At 39.2% G+C, this 20885-nt stretch overlaps 1 protein-coding gene across 1 annotated transcript in view; it reads right to left on the reverse strand.

The window, feature by feature from the left end:
- The window catches only part of gpat2 (glycerol-3-phosphate acyltransferase 2, mitochondrial), an 86363-nt gene extending 65735 nt beyond the window's left edge, over nt 1–20628 (reverse strand). The window contains exons 1-2 of the mRNA XM_028414784.1: nt 20532–20628; nt 16400–16461 (exon numbers count right to left, since the gene is read on the reverse strand). The gene's annotated coding sequence lies outside the window, so the exon portion shown is untranslated. The remainder of the gene's footprint in view (nt 1–16399; nt 16462–20531) is intronic.
- Between the last annotated feature and the right edge of the window lie 257 nt (nt 20629–20885).

A 20885-nucleotide genomic window follows, 5' to 3' on the forward strand; every position in this document is an offset into this window, starting at 1 on the left:
AGAATAGCCACATGAGAAAATGTGTGACCCCTTGTAGCATCTGACTCTTCCAGACTCCTCTCTAGCCAAACCTTCTTTGCAGTGGTTTGGTGCCTTGTTTAAAGAGAATTTTGCACTTGCAGCTCAACACCTCCAATGCAGAGACTGCGGAAACACAACACAGGCAAAATCCTGAGAGCAACTTTCTGTCTCTACTTCAGACCTCAATTTAGTGAGAGACAGGCAGTAAAACAAATTAATCACTGTTCTCTTTTTGTAATGATCAAAACATTTACCATTTTGTGTGATCCAGGCCTCTGGTGCTTTTAAAAATGAGGCGTTCAAGTGTTAGGATTGTGTGGGTGGGCAAGCCCAGGATGTGTCAGCGACGTGACATTTTGATTTTTTTTTTTTCCACCATGTGGTAATAAATCAGTGTAGGATACATGACCATGGCAGGATAAAGGGGACAAAAGACAAGAGGGGAAAAAAGGGAAGGGGGATGAAGAGCAAAGTGATGTGCCTGCTGTGTCAGTGAGAGATAAATAAAGGGATGAAGGTCTTCATCTACCCAGTAGGGGAAGAGGGGAGAACTGGTGAGACCAGCAAGGTTTGTGTCCCACTACTCTGGGCCTTAGACCGCCAGAAGCAAGGCCTTTCAACTCTACAGACCAACACACAGTAAGGGGCTGCAATTGGACAGCATCACATCATTTGGTACATCTTTTAGTAAAATATCAAATGAAAAACACAGATAGCAAATCCAATTTCTCTACTTTTTTGGAGTACATGCACTTACATTAGCCATACTGACAAATCCTGACAGATGGACAGATATATTAATCTCCAATAAGGAAAGGGAGAAATAAGGTCTCCAAAGAGGGTGAAAGGGAGGAAGATAAAGCACACAAAGTAGTTGGAACAACATTAAACAGGCAGGCGAGGAGACAGAAAAGCACACAGGTAGATGGGACGAGTGGCGGATGAAGATAAATGTGATAGGGTGGTGGGAGGAAACATGAGCCACGGAGAAAGAGCTGTTTCCAGTTCAAACAAACTGATGCATTACAAGATCTGAGGCGGCCGCTGCATTTACTCGAAACAGGAAAGCGGGATGAAGAAACGTGAAAAGAAAAGTAGAAACACACAGGGGTAAGATATAGCAGAAAAGGGAAGCGTGGTTAAAGCCTGACACCCCTGTGTGAGTGCTGTGCAAGAGTGAGAAGGAGTGATTTGAGGAAAAAGAGGAGAGATGGAGGAGCTGAGACAGCAAGAAGAAAGGCATGTTATGTTGGAGATGGAAGGGGAAAATGACAAGATGGAAGAAAGAATGGTGTGTAATATGAATTCAGGCAGCTGATGGACAGTTGAATGTCAGGTTGGCAGTCATTTTTGTAAACAGCGACACTGCGTGTTCTCATCTCATCACACGCTACAGCTGGGAGACAAAACAAGCAAGCGATGGGGAGGGAGATGAAAGAGAAGCGTAGTGCGCGCCTGACTGAATCAAAGACAGAGCAGGAGTGACTGAGTCAGTAGCACTTGAGGTCACACAGGTTTTAAATGTTATAGATCAGAAACAGAAGAATCTCACAAGCCCAACACACCAAAATATAATGCATTTGTGACACCAAGACAATGTATGTAGTTAACACCTAAATCCATGAGGTGCATGAAGCAAAAACATGTAATACATTTTCAAGGAGAATAATATTATTACATTAATTTTACATTTAATAAAAATAATAACAACCTGACCAGCACAGATTAAAAAACATATGGGCTAAAAGTAACTATGCATTTGCAACAACAACAGCATTGTTTTTAGACGGTGATGTACTTGTTTGCTCCAAAAGCTTTCTAAATGTTTTTTGCATAACAAAATGGACATAAATGAGTCCGGCAAACAGACAATCTACTATGGAGAAGAATTACCTCTAGAAGTTGTGTTAGTTTGAGGTTTTCAAACACATACTGACTGATTTAGAAGCAGTTTGGGGCATTAACAAGCATGTGATGTGATACTAGTGGCATGTGAATTTAAAGTACTGTCTTAACTGCTGTAGATGAAGATTGATGATCTGTATCTTAACCAGCAACATAGATCACTTGGGTCAAAGTTGATTAACCGCAAATGAGCACAATCTCTGTAAACATCAGTCCATCAATCTAATTTCTGTCAGAGTGCTTTCATAAGCATGACACTGCACTCACAAAAATGACTCATTGGATGAACTCAAATAAATTGTAGGCAGGATTTCCATCCAATAAATATATGTAGCCCCAACTCAAAACAAGTACATTCATGCATTGTAATGTGTTTTAGTTTGTTCAACATGATTTTTACCTGTTTTTACCAGTCTAACTCAACCTAGAGAGAGCTCAACCACCTTTGAGAGTGGCAGGGGTGTCACAGGAAATACATTTTATGCTACACATTCTAAACATATTTGAGTATTGTTGGAATTAATATATTTTCATAAGGTAAACAATGTATTTGTTGAGGGGCCTAAATTGTTGAGTGTATGGTGTAAAGACAGATCAAGGCTATATTTGTCCAAGAACATATTTGGCCTGAGGTCATAAAGCAGCAGCCTGCTGGGTTCACCCTTTTCCCTTCTTGCTGCTAAGCACTGCACCAGAGTGGGAGAAATCTGTGGGAGTGACCTTTGGTGAAGCAAAGCACTTCACTCCCTGTCTGAGTGTTTAAAGGTTTTATGTTAAGGTCAAGTGTATGAGACTCATATCAGTTGGGTCCCACTGGCACAGGATGGGAAGACTATGTGCTCCACATTCTGAAGAAAAAAAGGGATCCAAACAAAGGAGATATGGTACAACCAAAAACCGTAACTCCCAACTGGATTACTTTCCGTTTTTCTGTATTTTGTGTACAGTACTGTCAGACAAAGCAGTGCTTGTAAAATCTCAGTAGAAGAATTAGCACGAGCACCACGACTGTTAGATAGAACCTTTAACTGACACAGTACAGTTTAGTCCCTGATTACCTGCACCTGAATCAAAAAGAACATTGTCTCATTCTTCAAAGCTTTAAGATGGACTCAAAGAGAGATGATGAACAATGAAAACTAGAGCGCCAAAAGAGAGAACATAGACTGAAAAGGGAGAGAAAAGACAAGTACACAGGACTGAAATCTCCTCTTTTAAAGGATAGTCCTCTGAAACGACTGTGACATTTCTAAAGGCCAGACTTCCTGAGAGGCATTGACTCTTCCTCCATTAGAGTAGGGCACTCCATGATTAGACATATCAATAACATCTAAGCACAGGTCCTGTTCTTTATATAAGACTATGTACCATGTTTATGTGGATCTCTCTCTCTTTGCCTTTATGTGTGTATGTGTGTTTAAAGAGAGAGTGGAAGATGTCATCACTCTGGCTCCAGCATCTCTCCAGCTCTCCTAAAGGATGTGCTGGTCAGTCAATTGACATAACCAGATTAACTAGAACAAACAGGATGTATCTTTATGGCATTTAGTGTTTCTGGGAAATTTAGCAATAACTGACACACAAGTTCATGTCTGTGAGTTTAAGTTTTAGGTGCTAAGGTGCTTAGTTAGTACACACAAAAATAAACTTGAGTAATTGAATTGTACACTGAAAACGGTTTATGCATTTTTCAGTAGAGGCAGACAAGATTATAATTTCCAGACCCCTTTCCTTCACAAGTTGTTGATGTTCCTTCACAACAGTTGCATACGAAATTAAAAGTAAATAATATCATAATTACATTTTAGAGAAAATACCACACTGACACTGTTAAGGTAAATGTTTGTATTTGATTAAGTGAAAAACTCAAATCCATAGTATTAAAAGAAATGCTTGTGTAAGTAAAAAACAAACAAAAAATAGTAATATAGTAATACGAAAAAAAGCCAAGAGCTGAGTGGCCGTCTGTTGAAAGATAAATATCAGTCAGAAATAATATGACTACACAAAACCACGATGCAATCATCTGTAAAAACTGAAAATGTCAGAAAACAAAAAAGTCCATCGAAATTTAATCACAATCCACAGAAGAATAAGTCAAGTAAGACTTGAGTCTTGAGTCAGAAGAATCGAGTGGAATGACATAGACATGAAGGAAGGAAAAAGGGAGCACTGTCAAGCTTAAGAAACAGCCCAAATCTTCTTCACTGACCACAGCTCAGCTTTTACTACGATTATTCCAACACAGCTACCAGCAAAGCTAGTGAGTCCTCAACTTCCTGAAACAGTGACAGCAGACAGTCACAGCAGACAGTCAAACATCAAGGTGAGTATGAGTTCATCCAAAGGTCCTATGTTCTGATGGCTCACCCACAACTGCTTTGCCAGGTTCAGCACCACCCACCTCATTAAAAATTATTGACAACACAACAGTGTTTTGTCTCGTCAGTGACACTGACATGTCTGCATGCATGCATACAGCAGTCTATCTCAATCATGAAAGATCCTCACCTCATCTCATGGTATGTTCTCGCTCCCGCAAAAGTAAAAAAGATACAGGAGCCATAGACGAAGATGTACCTTATGAAATCCATTTCTGAAAGATGTAACACAGATTAGAAAGCAGCTTTTCTGAATATGCTAAAGCCAAATAAATAATGGATAAAGGATTTTCTGTCTTTCCCCAGAAATGTAATTAGTCTTAACACACACAGAAGTGTTTGTTTACCCAATGTATACATTAAATTAAACATAACTGGATCTTTAACTCTTCTAATCTTTTCTGTACAATTCTGTACTGCTACAGGCCAATCCAAACTGTGACGTGGACAATTAGCCTAAGCGTTTCTGTTTAACTCTGTTAACCAGGGTAAGAGTGCCAGACTGCTGAAGCTGAGTCACATGGCTGGGAAGTGATACTGGTGGCCTAATAGGAAACATGCTGCTGCCACACAGTCTTTAATTACAGACAAAGTCCTCTGACAGGCCCCTCTGTGACCTGGCTAATTCTCTACAGCAGGCAGACACACGCATACTGAATGAAGGCCACACTCTGGTAAAATACTTGACTGACGGACGAAATCAATGTAATTAGCCTACATGATAGAGACTCTGTGGCAAGACAATCTGTATTAATGATAGAAAAATCTATCAAGCTCTCTCTCTGTACCTCTCTGTCCTCAATCATGTGCTCATTCTCTCCCTCCTTTCAAGTCTAATTTATGATTCAAAGGAAACCATTAGCACAGAGCCACACAGAGACTGGCACTGTCACAGGGGTTGCAGATATGCAGAGCTGTGCACAGCTTCAGGATGGGAGCAGACAGCAGGTGCTGCAGACGACACACAGGCCTGAGTGACTGTTAGAGAATGTCACCTGATAACTATGCTACAAAGTCACACATACTGTAAATAAACACACTAACTATAGCATGACAGCCATGCTGTACGTGCCAGGGTTGCTGACAGTTATGTAATAAATCAGAAGGTTTAAAAATGTGAAACATTATTACAGATTAGCCAACAGCATCCTCAAATATTTGTACATATATATAGAAACCACCTCCGTTAGATTTAGTTTCTTACCTCCTCACTTGAGGTTGGCTACAAGAACAAGTCAATCCCCATTGACTCCCCGTGTTAAAATGAAAACTCCAGTTCCATCACTTTCTACACACCAATTTCTACACGAATTGACTGTTAGGTGGACTTTAGGGCTGCCAAAATGGTAACAGCTGAAGCCTGCACACAGAGCTTCAAAACCGCTATACAGGAAACTATGGATGATGTCAGAGAGGCTCCCTCCACCTTTAATTACAATGTATGATGCAGTGCATAATAATTTGCGACTAAACTTGTCATATTTTGTGAACTCTGACCACTGCTGCTCTGTGCTGTCACGTTCCTGCTGCTGTCAGGAGCAGACATTTTTACAAGTGTAGCATCTGTCCTATGTAATCAGTGAGTTAGAAAAACAGTGCAAGCTTAACTGTCTAGCTTTTGGTCAGTCGAAATTGCATCATTACATCTGAATGTTATGGAGTTCCAATTTTTAATGACAGCCACTGTTTCTAATAAGTGTGGAAAATGCAAAAGGTGGAGATTACTGTGCTGCAATATAAAAACTACCAACTACTACTTCTCTTGTTTTTCAATATGTTGAAATATGTGTTTATTGCTTTGTTATTGGATCAAAACAATCCAGGATGGCAGTGCCTCCCTTTCCAATAAAATTAGTAAGCATTGTGCTGCTAGTCTCTAAACTATATATAGTCCTTTCACAAACAGAAACCACAAAAACTGTGACTAATATAAACACACACTCGCCAAATGAACTTGTAACGCCAGTTAACCTGGTACACTATTTAAACATGACCCCTAATCAAGATCAGTTGTTAAATTATTGCTGTCAGCAGGTCAAAGAAGATTAAATTTGAACCACCGTGGATAAGAAACCCACATTGTTCCAAGTCAAATTACAGGAAATGTGATGAAAAGGCTTGTTACTTTTCCACTGCTTTGTTCAATATGAATGTAAATGAGGCAGGAGTGAACTCATTTCCCAGCTCTCATATCAGCAAGATAAGGGGAACACCTGTTTCATCAGAAACCTCACAAAGAGGAAAACCTTTGGGATTTTCAGATACATTTCAGGAATTTGCCCTTCCTTCCAGGTTGTGTTTCACTCTGCACCATACTGTTCGAGCAGCTCGCAATTTTCTCTCAAGCAGCCGCAAAAGTTTCTTCCCTCGGATGAATCAGTGTAGAAGTGCTGCAGTCAGAGACGAGGGTAAGTATGACATTGGTATTCTGCGGAGACAGACTGAGATGTTATCTCTGCGATCACAAGGCTAAAAGCTTCTCAGAGGGATGGAAATGGATCACAGGACCAATTCCATTACATTTCTGACAGTCATTTGTGGAGACAAGATTTATCTTCAGTTACTGGCTGACACATTCTAAAACTAAATGTCTTTTTCTTAACACTGTACACTCATCCGATGAAAAAGATGTGATTGTGTCAGCAGATACGGAAAAGAACTCGACCGGCAACAGAAATCTAAAAAAAAAAAAGAACATCTGTTAATTAAGGCCTGCAGAAAGCTTGAAACAACACATCTCAGGGAATAATATCTAAAGTCAAGTATTTTTTACTGAGCTTCACTTGAAGAAAGGACTAATAAATGGACATCTTTATACAGTCAACCTCAAAGGCATTCATAGTGTTGTATACTGTTTGTTCAACCAAGAACAAGAGTCACATTAAGAGTGAAAAGATAAACTTGAAAGAGAAAGAAAAGTTCAAACCAGAAAGATTGCTGAATAATTATTTCTGCAAGACTCTTATATGATCTTATTTGGGTACAGCATGGCAGTAGTCTAGAATTACGTACTTAAATGTATCAAATACAGCATAATTTGCCATGCAATTTCAGACTGCTGACAGTGAAAGAAAGTTCTGCACATTTGTTCTGACTCTGGCCAACTTGAGGCAACTGAGCAATAAAATTGAAGCACTAGTTTCTACTGCACATACATAAATGTTGTAGCATGGTAAGAAAATGAAGCATCAAAATAACTGTACCCCAAATGGTTTCTGGACATGAGTGAGTAAACTGTCAAGAAATAGCAATCAGACCCACAGAAGTTTTTCTTTCACACTCATATCTGTGCATAGGTTTTCTATTGACATTAGCTTCAGCAGTGTCTATGTCTTCTCAAAAGTTGTGTGTTGTCTTTCTTCCTGTAATGCATTAATGGAGTGTAACCATATGGAAAATAGTCAATTTCCCAGTGAAGGGAAGCTGTAACTTAGCTTCCCATCCCAAGGGTCTCACTTCAGCTTATGAAGATTAACATTTAGCCCAGCAAACTTTTAGAGAGTAATTTAAGCTTAGGGGAAATTGCTTACAAAATATACTAGCAAGCCAATGCAACAGTATGGCCTACTTATCAAAAACTACAGCAACACACACACATGGATCATTTAGATCACGCTTCCAAGGACCGAAATTCATACTACAGATTTCTTAGAAAAAAAACACACTGCCTTTTTCTAGAGGCGATATTGTATATAAAAAAAAATGTAGGCCCATTTCTCAAATTGTCTTTATTCTAAATCACACCAGGACTAGAGGGATATTATATAATAAATCTCCAGAGGGGTCCTGTGCAGGAAGAAGAAAACCCTCTCTAGAGAGCAGAAAACTAAGCTCCTGGTTACAATAAACTCGAAACAAAATGATCACTGACAATAGAAGAAATAAGGAAATATTTTGGAAAAGGATTGGTCTGGCAGTAAAACTGATGAATGGCTGCCAAACCTGAATGACTATAGCAGAAAGGAAACTCAGTATTATTGTGGGATTTAAGAATGAGTGGTTTAATACACTTCTACAAGACAAATAAAGATATAGTATAAAGATAATTCACACCAGATTTCATTCTTTGTACCTAGTAATATCCCTCTAACTTTATCTCTGCCTTATGACTTCATAATGTCAATACCCTCTAAAGTATGTGCCTCTAAGCTGCCAACCTCCGCCCCACCATAATTATTTTTCTTCACATCCACCCTCCACTTCCCTCCTCTGCCTGTCTCTTACTTCTCCCTCACCACAACATAAGGCTACTTAACAGCATCTTAACTCCAGTGATAAACAACAGACTAGTTATTCCCCTATCAATCAACATCCCTCCATCCCTGCTCTGAGTCTCATAGGCTTTGCAATTTCTCAGTCCTCTCAGGGTCTGATTTACTCCTTTCCTCTCTGTCTGCCCTGGCTTATTCTCTCCTCACAGCTTTCTCTCTTCACTAAATCTCTGCTGCGTCAGCTTCTCTCCTCCTTAATCTGAGAAACACTTCCGTTTTACTTCTTCAGCCACCATCCCACACAGGCACCCTGTTCCTGCATTTGTTTCTTTGCAGAATGAGTAGGAATTCTCTTGAAAATATAGTTAAATTAAACTACTCCTGAAACTGAGAATTCTCATGCATATTTAATAGTACCTTGAATATCAAACTGACGGAAATCTAATAAAATAAGCAACTTAACCAACAAAGAGAACATTGTGTGCAGATTATGAATAATGAGTTGCCCTCAATGGATTTCGTAATAGCTGCTAAACATAGAAAAAAAATCACTTGTAAACGGATGTAAAAGAAACAATACTATTAAGTGCTGCACAAACTGCTACCTTGGGCTGTTCATACTGCACCATGCCTCCTCCATTAGATGTTAAAAAAAAATTGCTGGGATGAAAAATGCCAAAAACAATCATCAATTTACTACTTGAAAGAAAGTAGCCTTACCCTACAGCCGCTGTCTCAAAAGAATTGAATTAACTAAAACTTCTGATATTACATTTCTGAGCCAATTTAATCACCACAGTAGAGGAGGAAAAATAACCGAGAAAGAAAAGACAACAGAAAGTAACGGAAAAAACTTCATCTTACTGCAGGATTTTCCCACAGCAAGTACAGTGTTTCTGCCTTTTCAGCACACTCTGTGTATAAAGGAAAACCATCAAAATGTTGCTATGCTGTGTTTATCACCCAATTATGTTACTGCTCTTTCTTTTTTTATTGTTTTCTTCAGGAGGGATAACTATAGGGGCAAGTAAATTCACGTGAATAAAATCTCTGTTTTTCCAGAATAAGACAATATTCAGATTTTGATCAGGGTTATGTAAGCCTATTATGTATTAAAGGCCTTGTCTGAATATAGAATTATTCAACAGTAGTTCTGATGCATACACCTAACCCGTAAGTTTAGAGGAAAAGACAATGACCTCACAGGGAACATGAATCTCAGCCTCCTTGTGAAAGTGCAGCAATGTTATGTACCATCCATCCCTCAACCTCCATTAAGGTCTTTATTTGCAGACTCTTCACCGCTTCTGACCTCACTAAAATAACTGTAAAAGTTGTCTTCAAGAACATTCTTTGGACATGCATGAAGCAATTGGTGGAGAAAGCATGGTAAACAGCAGTCCAATTCCTGCCACTTGAGCTTCTATTCTAATAATATAAATTGAGCCATGGGCAGTGATTAAATATGTTCTGACATCAATACTAAAGCATATTGGAATCGTTTTGCATTACTGAAATTGTTTTTATTGCATTATAATTTCAAAGTACGTCACTGACTTCATTTGATTGAGATGTTTTAGTACCCTATGAATCAGCACAAGCCCATGACGGCTATAAAACCGATATTGTACTTGCTATAAATATGTGACAGGAGAGTCATTCTGTGACTGAGTTCAGTGCTCCTCAGACAGCACAGTTTGACTGGAAGGAATAAGTCTTGATGACAGATCTACATGGGGGTGGACAATACTACACGGTACAAAATATAATGCAATCCAATACTAGATGCTGGCAGTAAATATTACCATGGCCCTATAGTTTTACATCCACCTATGCTACCTATTTGAAACAGTCCATTCCATTCCTTCCAGCACTTCCTATTAATTTCAGAATCATTAAACTACTTATTGGCCTTGTGCCCTGTACAAAAATATCTGTATTTGTTGTGCATGTCCACGCATTAATGTGTTTTTGTTTAAAATATTCCCTGCCTGGCTTTGAATTCTCTCCAACAGGGCTGTCCATCTGTGTTGATGTAAACAGGAAGCAAAGCTGCTGCAAAGAATTGCTAGAAAACCTAATTATGGTGCACAAAAGCACAAGATAAGCAAAAAACCATTTACAGGCCTGATGTGTCCTTTTGAGTTTTTGTTTGTTTCTAAAAAAGAAATGATAAGCATTCTTAACCTGCCAAGCACAGGCTTTGAAACAAATGGACAGCCCCTTCCATCCATCCATCCCTCTGTCCACCCACTTATTCATTTGCCTCTGCTTATCCAGGTCCCAGTCATTGTGACAGCAGATCCTTCTGTTCACCTCCCCTTCCCCTGCTAGTCTTTTTTTGGGGGGGATCCCAAGATGTTTACAGGCCAGAAATGATATGTCATCTCTCCAGCATGTTGGTTTTGCTTCCGCTTGGCTTCCACAGGCCTACAATAACTCCATAGGGAGATATCCATGAAGCATTTTGATCCCATACAAAAACTGAAGCTGCTGGCTGATATTGATGCAAGGAAGCACTCCAGTGTGTCAACCAATGTCTAAGCTAGTAGCCCTGTCTGTAAAGATGCATGGTTGAAAGAGTGCACGATGACTGGAAAATGTTTTCATGAGCTACTAGTTGGTCTAAGGTCTTCTCCGGCTGACCAAGAGGGAGATATGATCTAGCTAACCCATCTGCTTTTCTCGGCATTTGAACTTCAATCTCTTATAAAATTTTCTTATTTGTTTTGCTATACTACCTTTTTTTCAGTTTTGTACCTGCCCGAACATGTGCTGCAGATTTGCTACAATAACTGTGTGCACCACTGGATAATGTCGTACTTGGTAAGGAAGTGTTGGGGTTGCTTTTCGGTAGCTGTCAGGTTCAGCTAGCTCTCTGAGGCTTATGTTGGTAACAGGTTAGTGTTCTGTTTACAGTTGAAAAGGACACAATTTCCCCAATTGCTGGAAGTGTACAACACATTCTCTTGTCTAATAAAGCCTGTATATGGTGCAGCTCTTTTCTGTGTTTAATGTCTTGGATTTCGTCAGATCATATGACAACCAAATAATACTGCATAGCAACAGATGGGAGTAGGAGCTCCACCAGTCATTATTTTATGCTAATAGATTTACATTTTAAATAGATTGTTGATTATTCTCGTGTGGTTTCCCAACTTTCTCTGATTTTGTTACAAACATGTCACAAGGATAAATCACTAATGCATTCCACATTCAACTGATACTAAGGAAGCCTGTTTGAATATAAACAGAGTAGAGACATAATCTAACATTGTTGTTCTAGAGTAAATACTGAACACAATCTGGTTATGACCTTTACGAAGAAGTATTTAAACTATGTAATTTTAAGAAATACAGATATTTTTATTATTCACGTTTTAATGAAGAATTTGTAAAATATTAAGTGTTTATATTTTTTATCTCAGCTTCGTTAATGCTGGGAAAATAACCTTCCATAATATAGACGAAAAACAGTTGTTGGTCCTGGACACAACACTTAGTGCTATGCCATTAGTGCAAACACACAAGCATCCAAGGATACATGCACACACACTAACAAACAGTTGAGAGCCCTGTAGAGCAGCTGATCAATGTCATGGGAATAAAGCAAAAAATGTCCACAAAAGGATAACATGTCAACACTAGGGCAGCAAATAATGCCTTGGTAGATGATTGTCGGTGAAAGAATGTAAGCAAAAGAACTGGGCCTCATTATATCCTAAAAGTAAAAATAGTTTCATCATGTTTTTAAAGTAATGCACTGAAGTAGATGCAAAAGCTAATGGGTGACTACTGGACTTGTACCCAGAAACAAATGTGGGCAAATGAATCAAAAATAAAGTGCCAACATAATGTTTTTAGAGTTTTGTCTATTATTTTACAAAAAAAATGTATAATAAAGCAGAGACATGTTCTCACCCTGAGATAAGAGTGTGTAATTAGACTTTCATGGTATTGTCAGCAGTAAAAATATCATCATCAGACAATTCTAACTCATTCCTAAAAAAAAGGTCAATGCACCTTTACACTATTAAATCAGTGTGGAAAACCTGACATGTACCTCTATAATGAAGCCTAATTAAGAAATGTATAAAGGCCCCTTTGCTGCTAAAATAGTGCAAGTTTAATCTAAATGAGACAAAAAGAAGCCTCAGACAGAGTTGGGCTAGTGTACTTACATTTGGGAATCCTATAAATGAAAAGCCCACCCTTGGGAATCCTTTTTAATTACATAAAAATAATGACAGTGTTGCTTCCCCAAACACCAAATCAGATAAACCATTCTAATAACAGGCCTGCTTTCTTGGATCAAGCCAAACAATTTATCAGCGATATGCATAAACATCCTAGCAAATGCACTTCAGCTCCCAAGTGGCTAACACAGTGATGGAAGGGGAGAGGCTGAGATGACTTCCAGTGAAACAGCAACAGGGAGCACCAGGGAAGAAAAAAGGCAACAAATTGATAATGGAAAAAAGAGCGGTGTTAGGACAGTGAAAATGAAAATGCAAACAGTGAGGTAGAATAAGAGACATTACAAAAACATCACTAGAGTGTTAATTTGTTAGCAGTATGAAGCCGCTCATACACTATTAAAAATCCGACTCCTGCAGGGATACTGAAACAAATAAACACTCCACAAGCCTCTCCACATCATGCAGATGTGATGGTACTGCAGGCACTACATTGTGAAGTGGCAAAAACAATGCACAAACAAAGCTCCACAAAGGACTTTGGTGCACAGAGGCCAAAAGCATGGAAATGGATTTACGTCAGCGAGTCCTTGACGGACAACTGATTATGCTCCTCTCCGAAGCACTCTAAGATAGCTCATGAGAGCCAAGTCCAGGAGTCTAAGTACACCTATGTTATACATAAGCATGCTGATGGTGCAAGAACTGATGCCACTCAAACCTAACCAACTCCATAAAAAACGATGTTGCTAATATGGAGAAAAAGACAATAGTGACACTAAAGTGATGAATACAGAGGGGAAAGTTTTATAAAAATCTGTGTTAAAACAAAATGATGATGTTTTAATGTCAACCTGTGGCTAAGCTGAATGTGTAAATTATCTTTAAAAAAATTATGAAATATTTAGCCAACTTGCCAAAGGAGAGGTATAAGGGGACAAACAAAGCAGTGTGTTACTCTGTTTTCCTTCACAGGTAGGTTCTTTAAGTTAGGTAGGTAAATGGCATGCATGGGTTGTAACCTGCCAGCCAAGCTGCTGTCCTGTGCTCTGCTATGTGTAAAAAGGATGCGGCAAAAAGGAAAATCCGACATATGGGCTGACAAATGAGGTCCAAATCCTGAACCGATGGTCTGAATCAATGACTTTTAGCACACACCGCCTCACCCAATTTCTTCTCTTCACCTAGCATTAATAATAAAATATGCAGACCGACTGGTTCTGTTGATCATACGAGGTAACACAGTCACAGTCCAATGCTAATTCATCAGTCAGGTGCAAGAGCAGCATAATTTCTCGTTTAGTCAGTAAAACATAAATCTTGAACAGTGTTTAAAATGAGATGCATGCTCTATCTACATATGAACCAGTGAAGTATTAAAAGGAGAAAAAGCACTTTCTACCCTAAAAGATGAATACTTGTTTTTAAGTTTTGCCAGAATGAGGGGTAGATCATGGCACATGGTGAAAATGGTGGTTTGGCGTGCTGAGATAAAGAGATACTTGTAGATACATTTGCATCCACAGGACCGTAGATGCCCGCCCACTGTCTCCTGGCAAGTAAAAGTGTGACACGATGAGCAGTTAAGAGAGAGAATACCAGCTTTGTGTGAGAGCATATGCTTGAGGAAAATAAAAAAGAGGGCAAAAGTGAATAGAGAGGAATAGAATTCAGACAGTCTCCCTGAAGCTTGTTCCTGTGGTTGTGCAGTCAGTGACACCTCAGGAGGAGGAAGAAAAGGCGGGGTGGGTGGGGTATTGTGTCAGTTGACTAGGGTGGACCAAAACAGACAGAGATACAATCAGCTCTTTGAGTTAGCACTCACCCAGTAACTAAAAAAAGATTAGTTAAGACTAGAGGCAGAGGCTGAGACTCAAAAGCACTCTCTGCATTAGAGGTCGATTGATGTGGGTTGGCCAATGCCAATGCTGATTTTTTAGAAATTAGGGCAACCAATATTTGATGCTGATTGTTTTTCTGCATAATATCTGCATTTTGTGTCTGCACCAAGTCTGGAGGTGGTGACAGTTCAGGTGATTCAACTGCACTTGGCTCTTCCTAGTGTCGGCACAGTGAAATGCTGCCATAAGGATTTGTAAGTATCTGTTCAGCCATCACACTGCTATTACAAAAAAGTTTAGTTTGTTTCATTACACACAAAAACACACTTTGAGAAAACACTACGACACATGTTTGTAGTTATGTGAATGATAGGTACCTCTAGTAACACAACAGGGCTACAATGTTCTGACCACCTTCTCAATACTATTCTAAAGAATGTTTCTTATACAAGCCTAGTGGTCATAATCTTCGTCGTCACAAAACACTTATATCGTTTAGTCTCTTACTCATATCTGCTACGCTGAGGACTACACAGGCCACTAACAATGACACTGTAGATGTAACATAAAGGAAGCTATGTGTACATTATTGCTAGGTGCTTCAAGAAATTACCTGTTTTTCCCCTTATGTGCAAACAACTTGTTGGATTTATGATGAGCGTTTTCAGCCTTAATTTCAGTAAAGTGCAATTACCGTTTTATATGTTTATTGTTCTCTGCTCGCTGCTGCTTCTCAGCCTACACGTGTGAGAGCTGCACTGCCCAGCACACTGACTCTGACAAAAAAGTAAATTCTCTGGTATCAGCAATGTTGTTGCCAAAAAACAACAGCTTTTATGAACAGCTCCAGGGCTCATTAGCAGGTTTTGGCACACATCTCTACCTGTAAGCTACAGCTGATTAACGATTCATTATTAACACAGTGCTTCAGTATCCAAAGGTTACTCGCATTTTCTCTCCAAACAAAACATATCTGACCAGTTAAATATATAGGGCTATAAAGAATATCAGGATGTTGTGTCCTTGTTCTTCTGACTCTTCTAAAAGTTAGCCTACATTTAGTAACTTCAAATTGAGTCTGCCAGTAGAACGGCTGGATGGAGTGTACATTTTTGCTCCACAGTTAGGAGGATGGAGTTTGTCTTAGTGTTGCTTCACAGTCCTTCACGATCGCCCCCCCCAACATATGGCCTGGGAATATGAACATTTTTTATGTTCTCCTGGTATATATGGGCTGCCAAATCCATACTCCCTCTGGCCTCTGGCCATGAATGCCTGTAGGCATAGCTACAGCCATATTTACATTCATTGTCTGTCCAAGGTCTACAGCACAGGCATGTATAAAATTGTAGTGTACACACCAGGAAGGTATTGAATAACAGTGTACAATATGTATGAACAGTGCCTTGGCATTGTACAAAGATATTCTGTATGTATGCTGTGTGTGGTACAAACAATTCCATGATCAAATACCCACTTCCTTTTGATTGTTACACATAAAGCTCTCAGCAGGCCAAAATTCAGAGGATGTTTTTCCCTCAGAATACAGCTTAACACTCTCTGTGATGGGGATGCTGGTCTACTGTTGCTATGGTCCCTTGTAACATAGCAACAAGTGACTTATTCAGTACATTTTCCATAAAACAGCTGTGGACTCCTGGCCATGGCCTTGAGAACAATCCCAAAGGCAACAGCAATTCACCAACCAGTAGGGATTAAAAACAATGGGCTCACACATACCAAGACATTCATCCAAGTGCTTCCCCAATATGACAAGTGGGCAAAGACACAGTAGGCTCCTATTGCATTTTTATGGGCAACAGAAACACTGATGTTCGTCCTACCTTATTCTGGAGAAGCTGCAGGGTTGTTCTGGTGAAGACCACTGATGGCTCGACACGCAACACTGTTTACAATGAAACAAAAAAGACTTGTTATGAGCCTGAATGTGAGGACTGTAACTGAGAGCTGAACATAAGACGATCAAAGCACTATGAAGCTAAGCATGTAATTCTTGGTGAATAGAGGGTTTTCCTGAAGACGACAAATACATAAATAGTAACCCAAGTGAATACGTTTGCGTGCATGATTTGAAGTGTTATTATGAAGTCCCTTCACATGGCATGGCATACACATGTGCTCCTGTGTGTAGGTGGCTGCACAAAGAAGGTCAAGGCTGTAGAGCTGCATGTGGTACGTCAACACCCGCCCTCCCAGCAAGGAATAATTGTCACCCCAATGATGAAATGAAGGGAAAGGAGAAGGTTGAGAATAAAGCCTTTAAGAAATGAAAGTGTGGCATCTTCAGTGTGATTAGGTATTCACAACAAGACAAGTCAAATCACTGGTAATGGGGAAGACTGCAGCGAGCAAAGACAAATGAGAGAGGAGAGCAATGAGATGTGAGTAGAAGAGAAAACCACTGACTCAGATCGTTCGATTGCAGTGCTGTCCTATCTACTGTGATGCACACATACTGTGTACGCACCTATTTATTTGCCATGACCCATGACATTACATTACAGTCGACCACTTTTCTGCCAACAACCACTACACATTCCTGGCAACAAACACAAGCAACATGGATTAGCTCATGTAACAACATGACACACAGTCACACAGGTGTTCCTCCTCTGTTCTTCATCAAAGCGCAGTAACTCAACTAAAACTGGAAAATAGGCTGCTAGTAAATCATTTTAATCAAATCAAATATAAAATCTCAGCCATTCTAATCATGCTGTGTAATAAATATAGTTCATACTGCAGTAGACTTGTGACAAATGACCATCACATCAATAACTGAGACGATGTTAACAGACTGCAACGGCCTCTTCAATTTTATTCATTAATGTAAAATTGATTTAAGCATTGTACACAAATCCAAGTCAATCTGCTTTGGTAATCTACATTAAACTGTGTTCCCTTTGAACATCAGTTCTCCTCTGTTACCGCATCAATTATCACCATTACAACTAGCTTTGAAAAAAGCAGTGAGTCATTGTGAGCCAAGCTGAATCTCAACAGTTTAACCAATCAGTGAGGCTCATTATACAAACAGCTTCTCTATTATGAAAATGCTAAAACACTGATGATTAAATTCTGGGCGTGGCTCTTATGTAACATGAATGTTAAGCGTGCAGCCCCTTGAAAGAGGCTTGCCCCTGACATGAGACGCAATTTAGAAACCAAGAGTATGCAAGTTTCAGTTCTTTGAGTTTGTCTGAGCAGCTATCATTTATAGTGTATTCCTAAAGGGATTTTTTTGTCTTGTAGCATCCAAAACCTAAAGTATGTCTTGTCAGTGGTTTTTTTAAAAAAAAAAAAAAAAAAAAAAAAAAAAAAAACAGCCTCCTTCTAGCAAGCAGCACAACCCATCAGAGACGAGGCGTATCTCAGGGATTTATACTCCAGTAATTCTGCAAACAAGAAGCAAACATATGCCTGCAGATTTATGGCACCAAAAGGAAATAAACTTATACTATCGACGCATTACCTCCCATATATATGGCAGCAGCTCATATGAAAGATACCTGACCTCTTTTATGAATCAAATTTAAAGACTCAGATTTCTATTTGGTCTTTCAGAAAAAAATGGTCTATGCCACTATAAAGATAACAAGAATAATTACCGCCATTACGGTTACCGTCTTGATAACCCTGAGTAACATTACACGATCTAGTGTGTCTGCTGTGGTCAGTTTGTAACATTTTCTAAGCTCTGTACGCCCACACATCTTGAATGATAACCCTCAGCAAATGCGCATCATGTTCTAGATTCATTGATATCTGGCACAAGCTGCATGAATGTTGAATTAAATCCAATCAGGGATACATGCATGGGCTTCTAGTAATTAGGGCAATCCAAGTATCGCAAGAATTAAATTGAATGCTGTTTGGGGGGGTGCCTGATGCTGTTTATCAGCTTGTTGGTGCTATGATAATTAAGAGGTCCTATTCAAAAGGAAATGCTTCGAGCTTGACTTCTGAATATTTGTGTATCGCCGTTATCCAGTTTCATCAGCTCTGCATGAAGTTTTTGTTTACTGAGATCTAATACAGAATGTGTATTTGCAGCTAACAGAACGTTTTGTACCCACACTGTTCAGTGACTTAATTTTTATGTTTTTGGTGTAGTGGACAAGGAAATGTGTTGCCACCTGCTGTGATCCGGCCTTGACAATCACACTGTCACAAACAAGTGTACAAATACATGGCTTTATTATTCTACACTTCCTATGTCTAAACAAGACCTAAAGGGACAATGAAACATTTTTGACTATCTACTTTTTTCTTCTATCTACTAAGTCTTTGCAGCTTTCTAATTTGGTCTAATGATTCATAAAAAAAATTATTATGATTCTGTGGCAATTGCAATAAAAGACACAGATGGTCCTACACAGAAAAAAACACAGATGTCAGCATTGTTTTGTTTGTTGTCGTTTGCTTTATTTGCCAAATGTGATGAATTAATGAGTTTTGCTGGCTGTCTTTTTAACATTTAATATTATGCCACTGCTTGAATGTTAGTGTGGGACATTATCCTACCTTTTCTACCACTCCAAAAAGCACAAAATGTTTTAATAGATTGAATTTGAAGGGCCAAAGTGTAGTGTTGCTTAAGTGGTTCTGTGTAATCTGAGAAAAGCCCAACAGATGATTAAACAGGCAGTAAAAAAATCAAAAGAGATCTGATTTAAGAAAGAAACATTTGTGATGTATCAGGGCAGATATCTTAATTTATGCTGTCTACAGACTTACTTGAATCTCAGCTTCTACTGTAATTCTGTAGTTTATGACTTAAACATGACGTGTGTTCATGTTTGAGAATATTAGATTACTGTCACATCCGTCATAGCATGGCAACAGATCAGTCACATGTCTGAGAGTCTGGGATAACAGATAACAGATAACAACAGATATGAAGCACACTATGCTGATAGTGTGATAGAACTGTTTTTGTTAACCTGCTATGAGTCTCAACCTGCTCCATCAAGGAACTTCTAAACTCCATGAGATACGTGAGGCCCTTTCACACAACAGCTGCAGCCCTGAAATGTCCCAGACACAAATCAGTTTAAGTCTCTAATTTCCCAATTTATGATTGAATTTTTATATAACTCAACCACTTAAGTGTAAAAGGATCAAAGTAATGCATAATTCGGGTGTGGCTACCTGAAATAGATGCTCCTTCAAATTACTATCAAAAACAACCACCCACTGTAGCTTCACTCACACTTCTCTACTTTGCTCATATTATGCAGGAGACAGTCTCTGCCTCTGGCACTGTATAACAGCTGGACCTTTGAGTCACATTGCACAATTAGCAGTTTAACTGGCTACAGTCACTGCTGACAATACATACATCAGAAAAATGTAATGCAACACTGGCCTATTACATTATTATTCATTTATTTATATGTAAACGGAAAGAAAAGCACACACTATAAATATTCTATTTTTGCTTCTATATTTATTTCTACAAATCTAGGTCTCACACACTATACCCACTTAGAGTGTTGCCTAAACTAGAGGCTGAGACACAAATATTAAACAGCAACTATTAAAAACTGTGCATGATTAGTTCGCAAGCACCACCAAGAAGTGAAGTTCCTTCAAAGCAGACAAGACGTAAATTGAATCCATCTTCTCAAATGTTTTCTTTCATGACTCACACACGCACCAGCCGTTTCCTAAATACAATTAACATCCATCTAAATTCAATATAAAGCAAAGACTGCAATTTAATTAATCAGCTAGGAGAGCGGTGTGTTAGCTGTTAGCAAACCGAATGAGGCACCATTATTCTGATTTAGCAGCAGAGGCATTATTCTGTAGTATAACTAACACACTTAGCAAGGTTAGCTAGGTTAACGTTTTAGCTTGTTAGCATGCAACGTTGCTCCACAAAACAAACGCAGCAGCAGGCGGCCTGTGGAGCGTTTTCTCCTGACAGTAACAGAACAAAAACAAGCTTACCGGCTAATTAAATATCAAAAGTCCTGTGGGTCAACATGTCTTCACAGCTGCTCCAACTTCACGGTGCGCGCTCAGTGGCACCTGTGCTGCGCACTCCTGTTAGCTAGCTACCAGCCGGCTGAGTCCCTGCAGCACTGCTGACAGCACCGCAGCAACTGTTCTTGAGTCCCTGGAAAACACCCAGAAACTTTTTAAACAGACTTACCAGAGTTTTCAACACGCTCCCAGAATGCTCAAACACTCTTCTTACCTTCACTGTAAAGCTTTATATTTCACCTATTTACTGTGTGTTTTTATTTGCTCCTGCTCTTGTATTGATCTAAACAAACATGGCTACCGGAAATGACATACTGG

The sequence above is a fragment of the Parambassis ranga genome, chromosome 9 (assembly GCF_900634625.1).
Source record: "Parambassis ranga chromosome 9, fParRan2.1, whole genome shotgun sequence".
In the NCBI taxonomy this organism is placed as follows: Eukaryota; Metazoa; Chordata; class Actinopteri; family Ambassidae; genus Parambassis; species Parambassis ranga.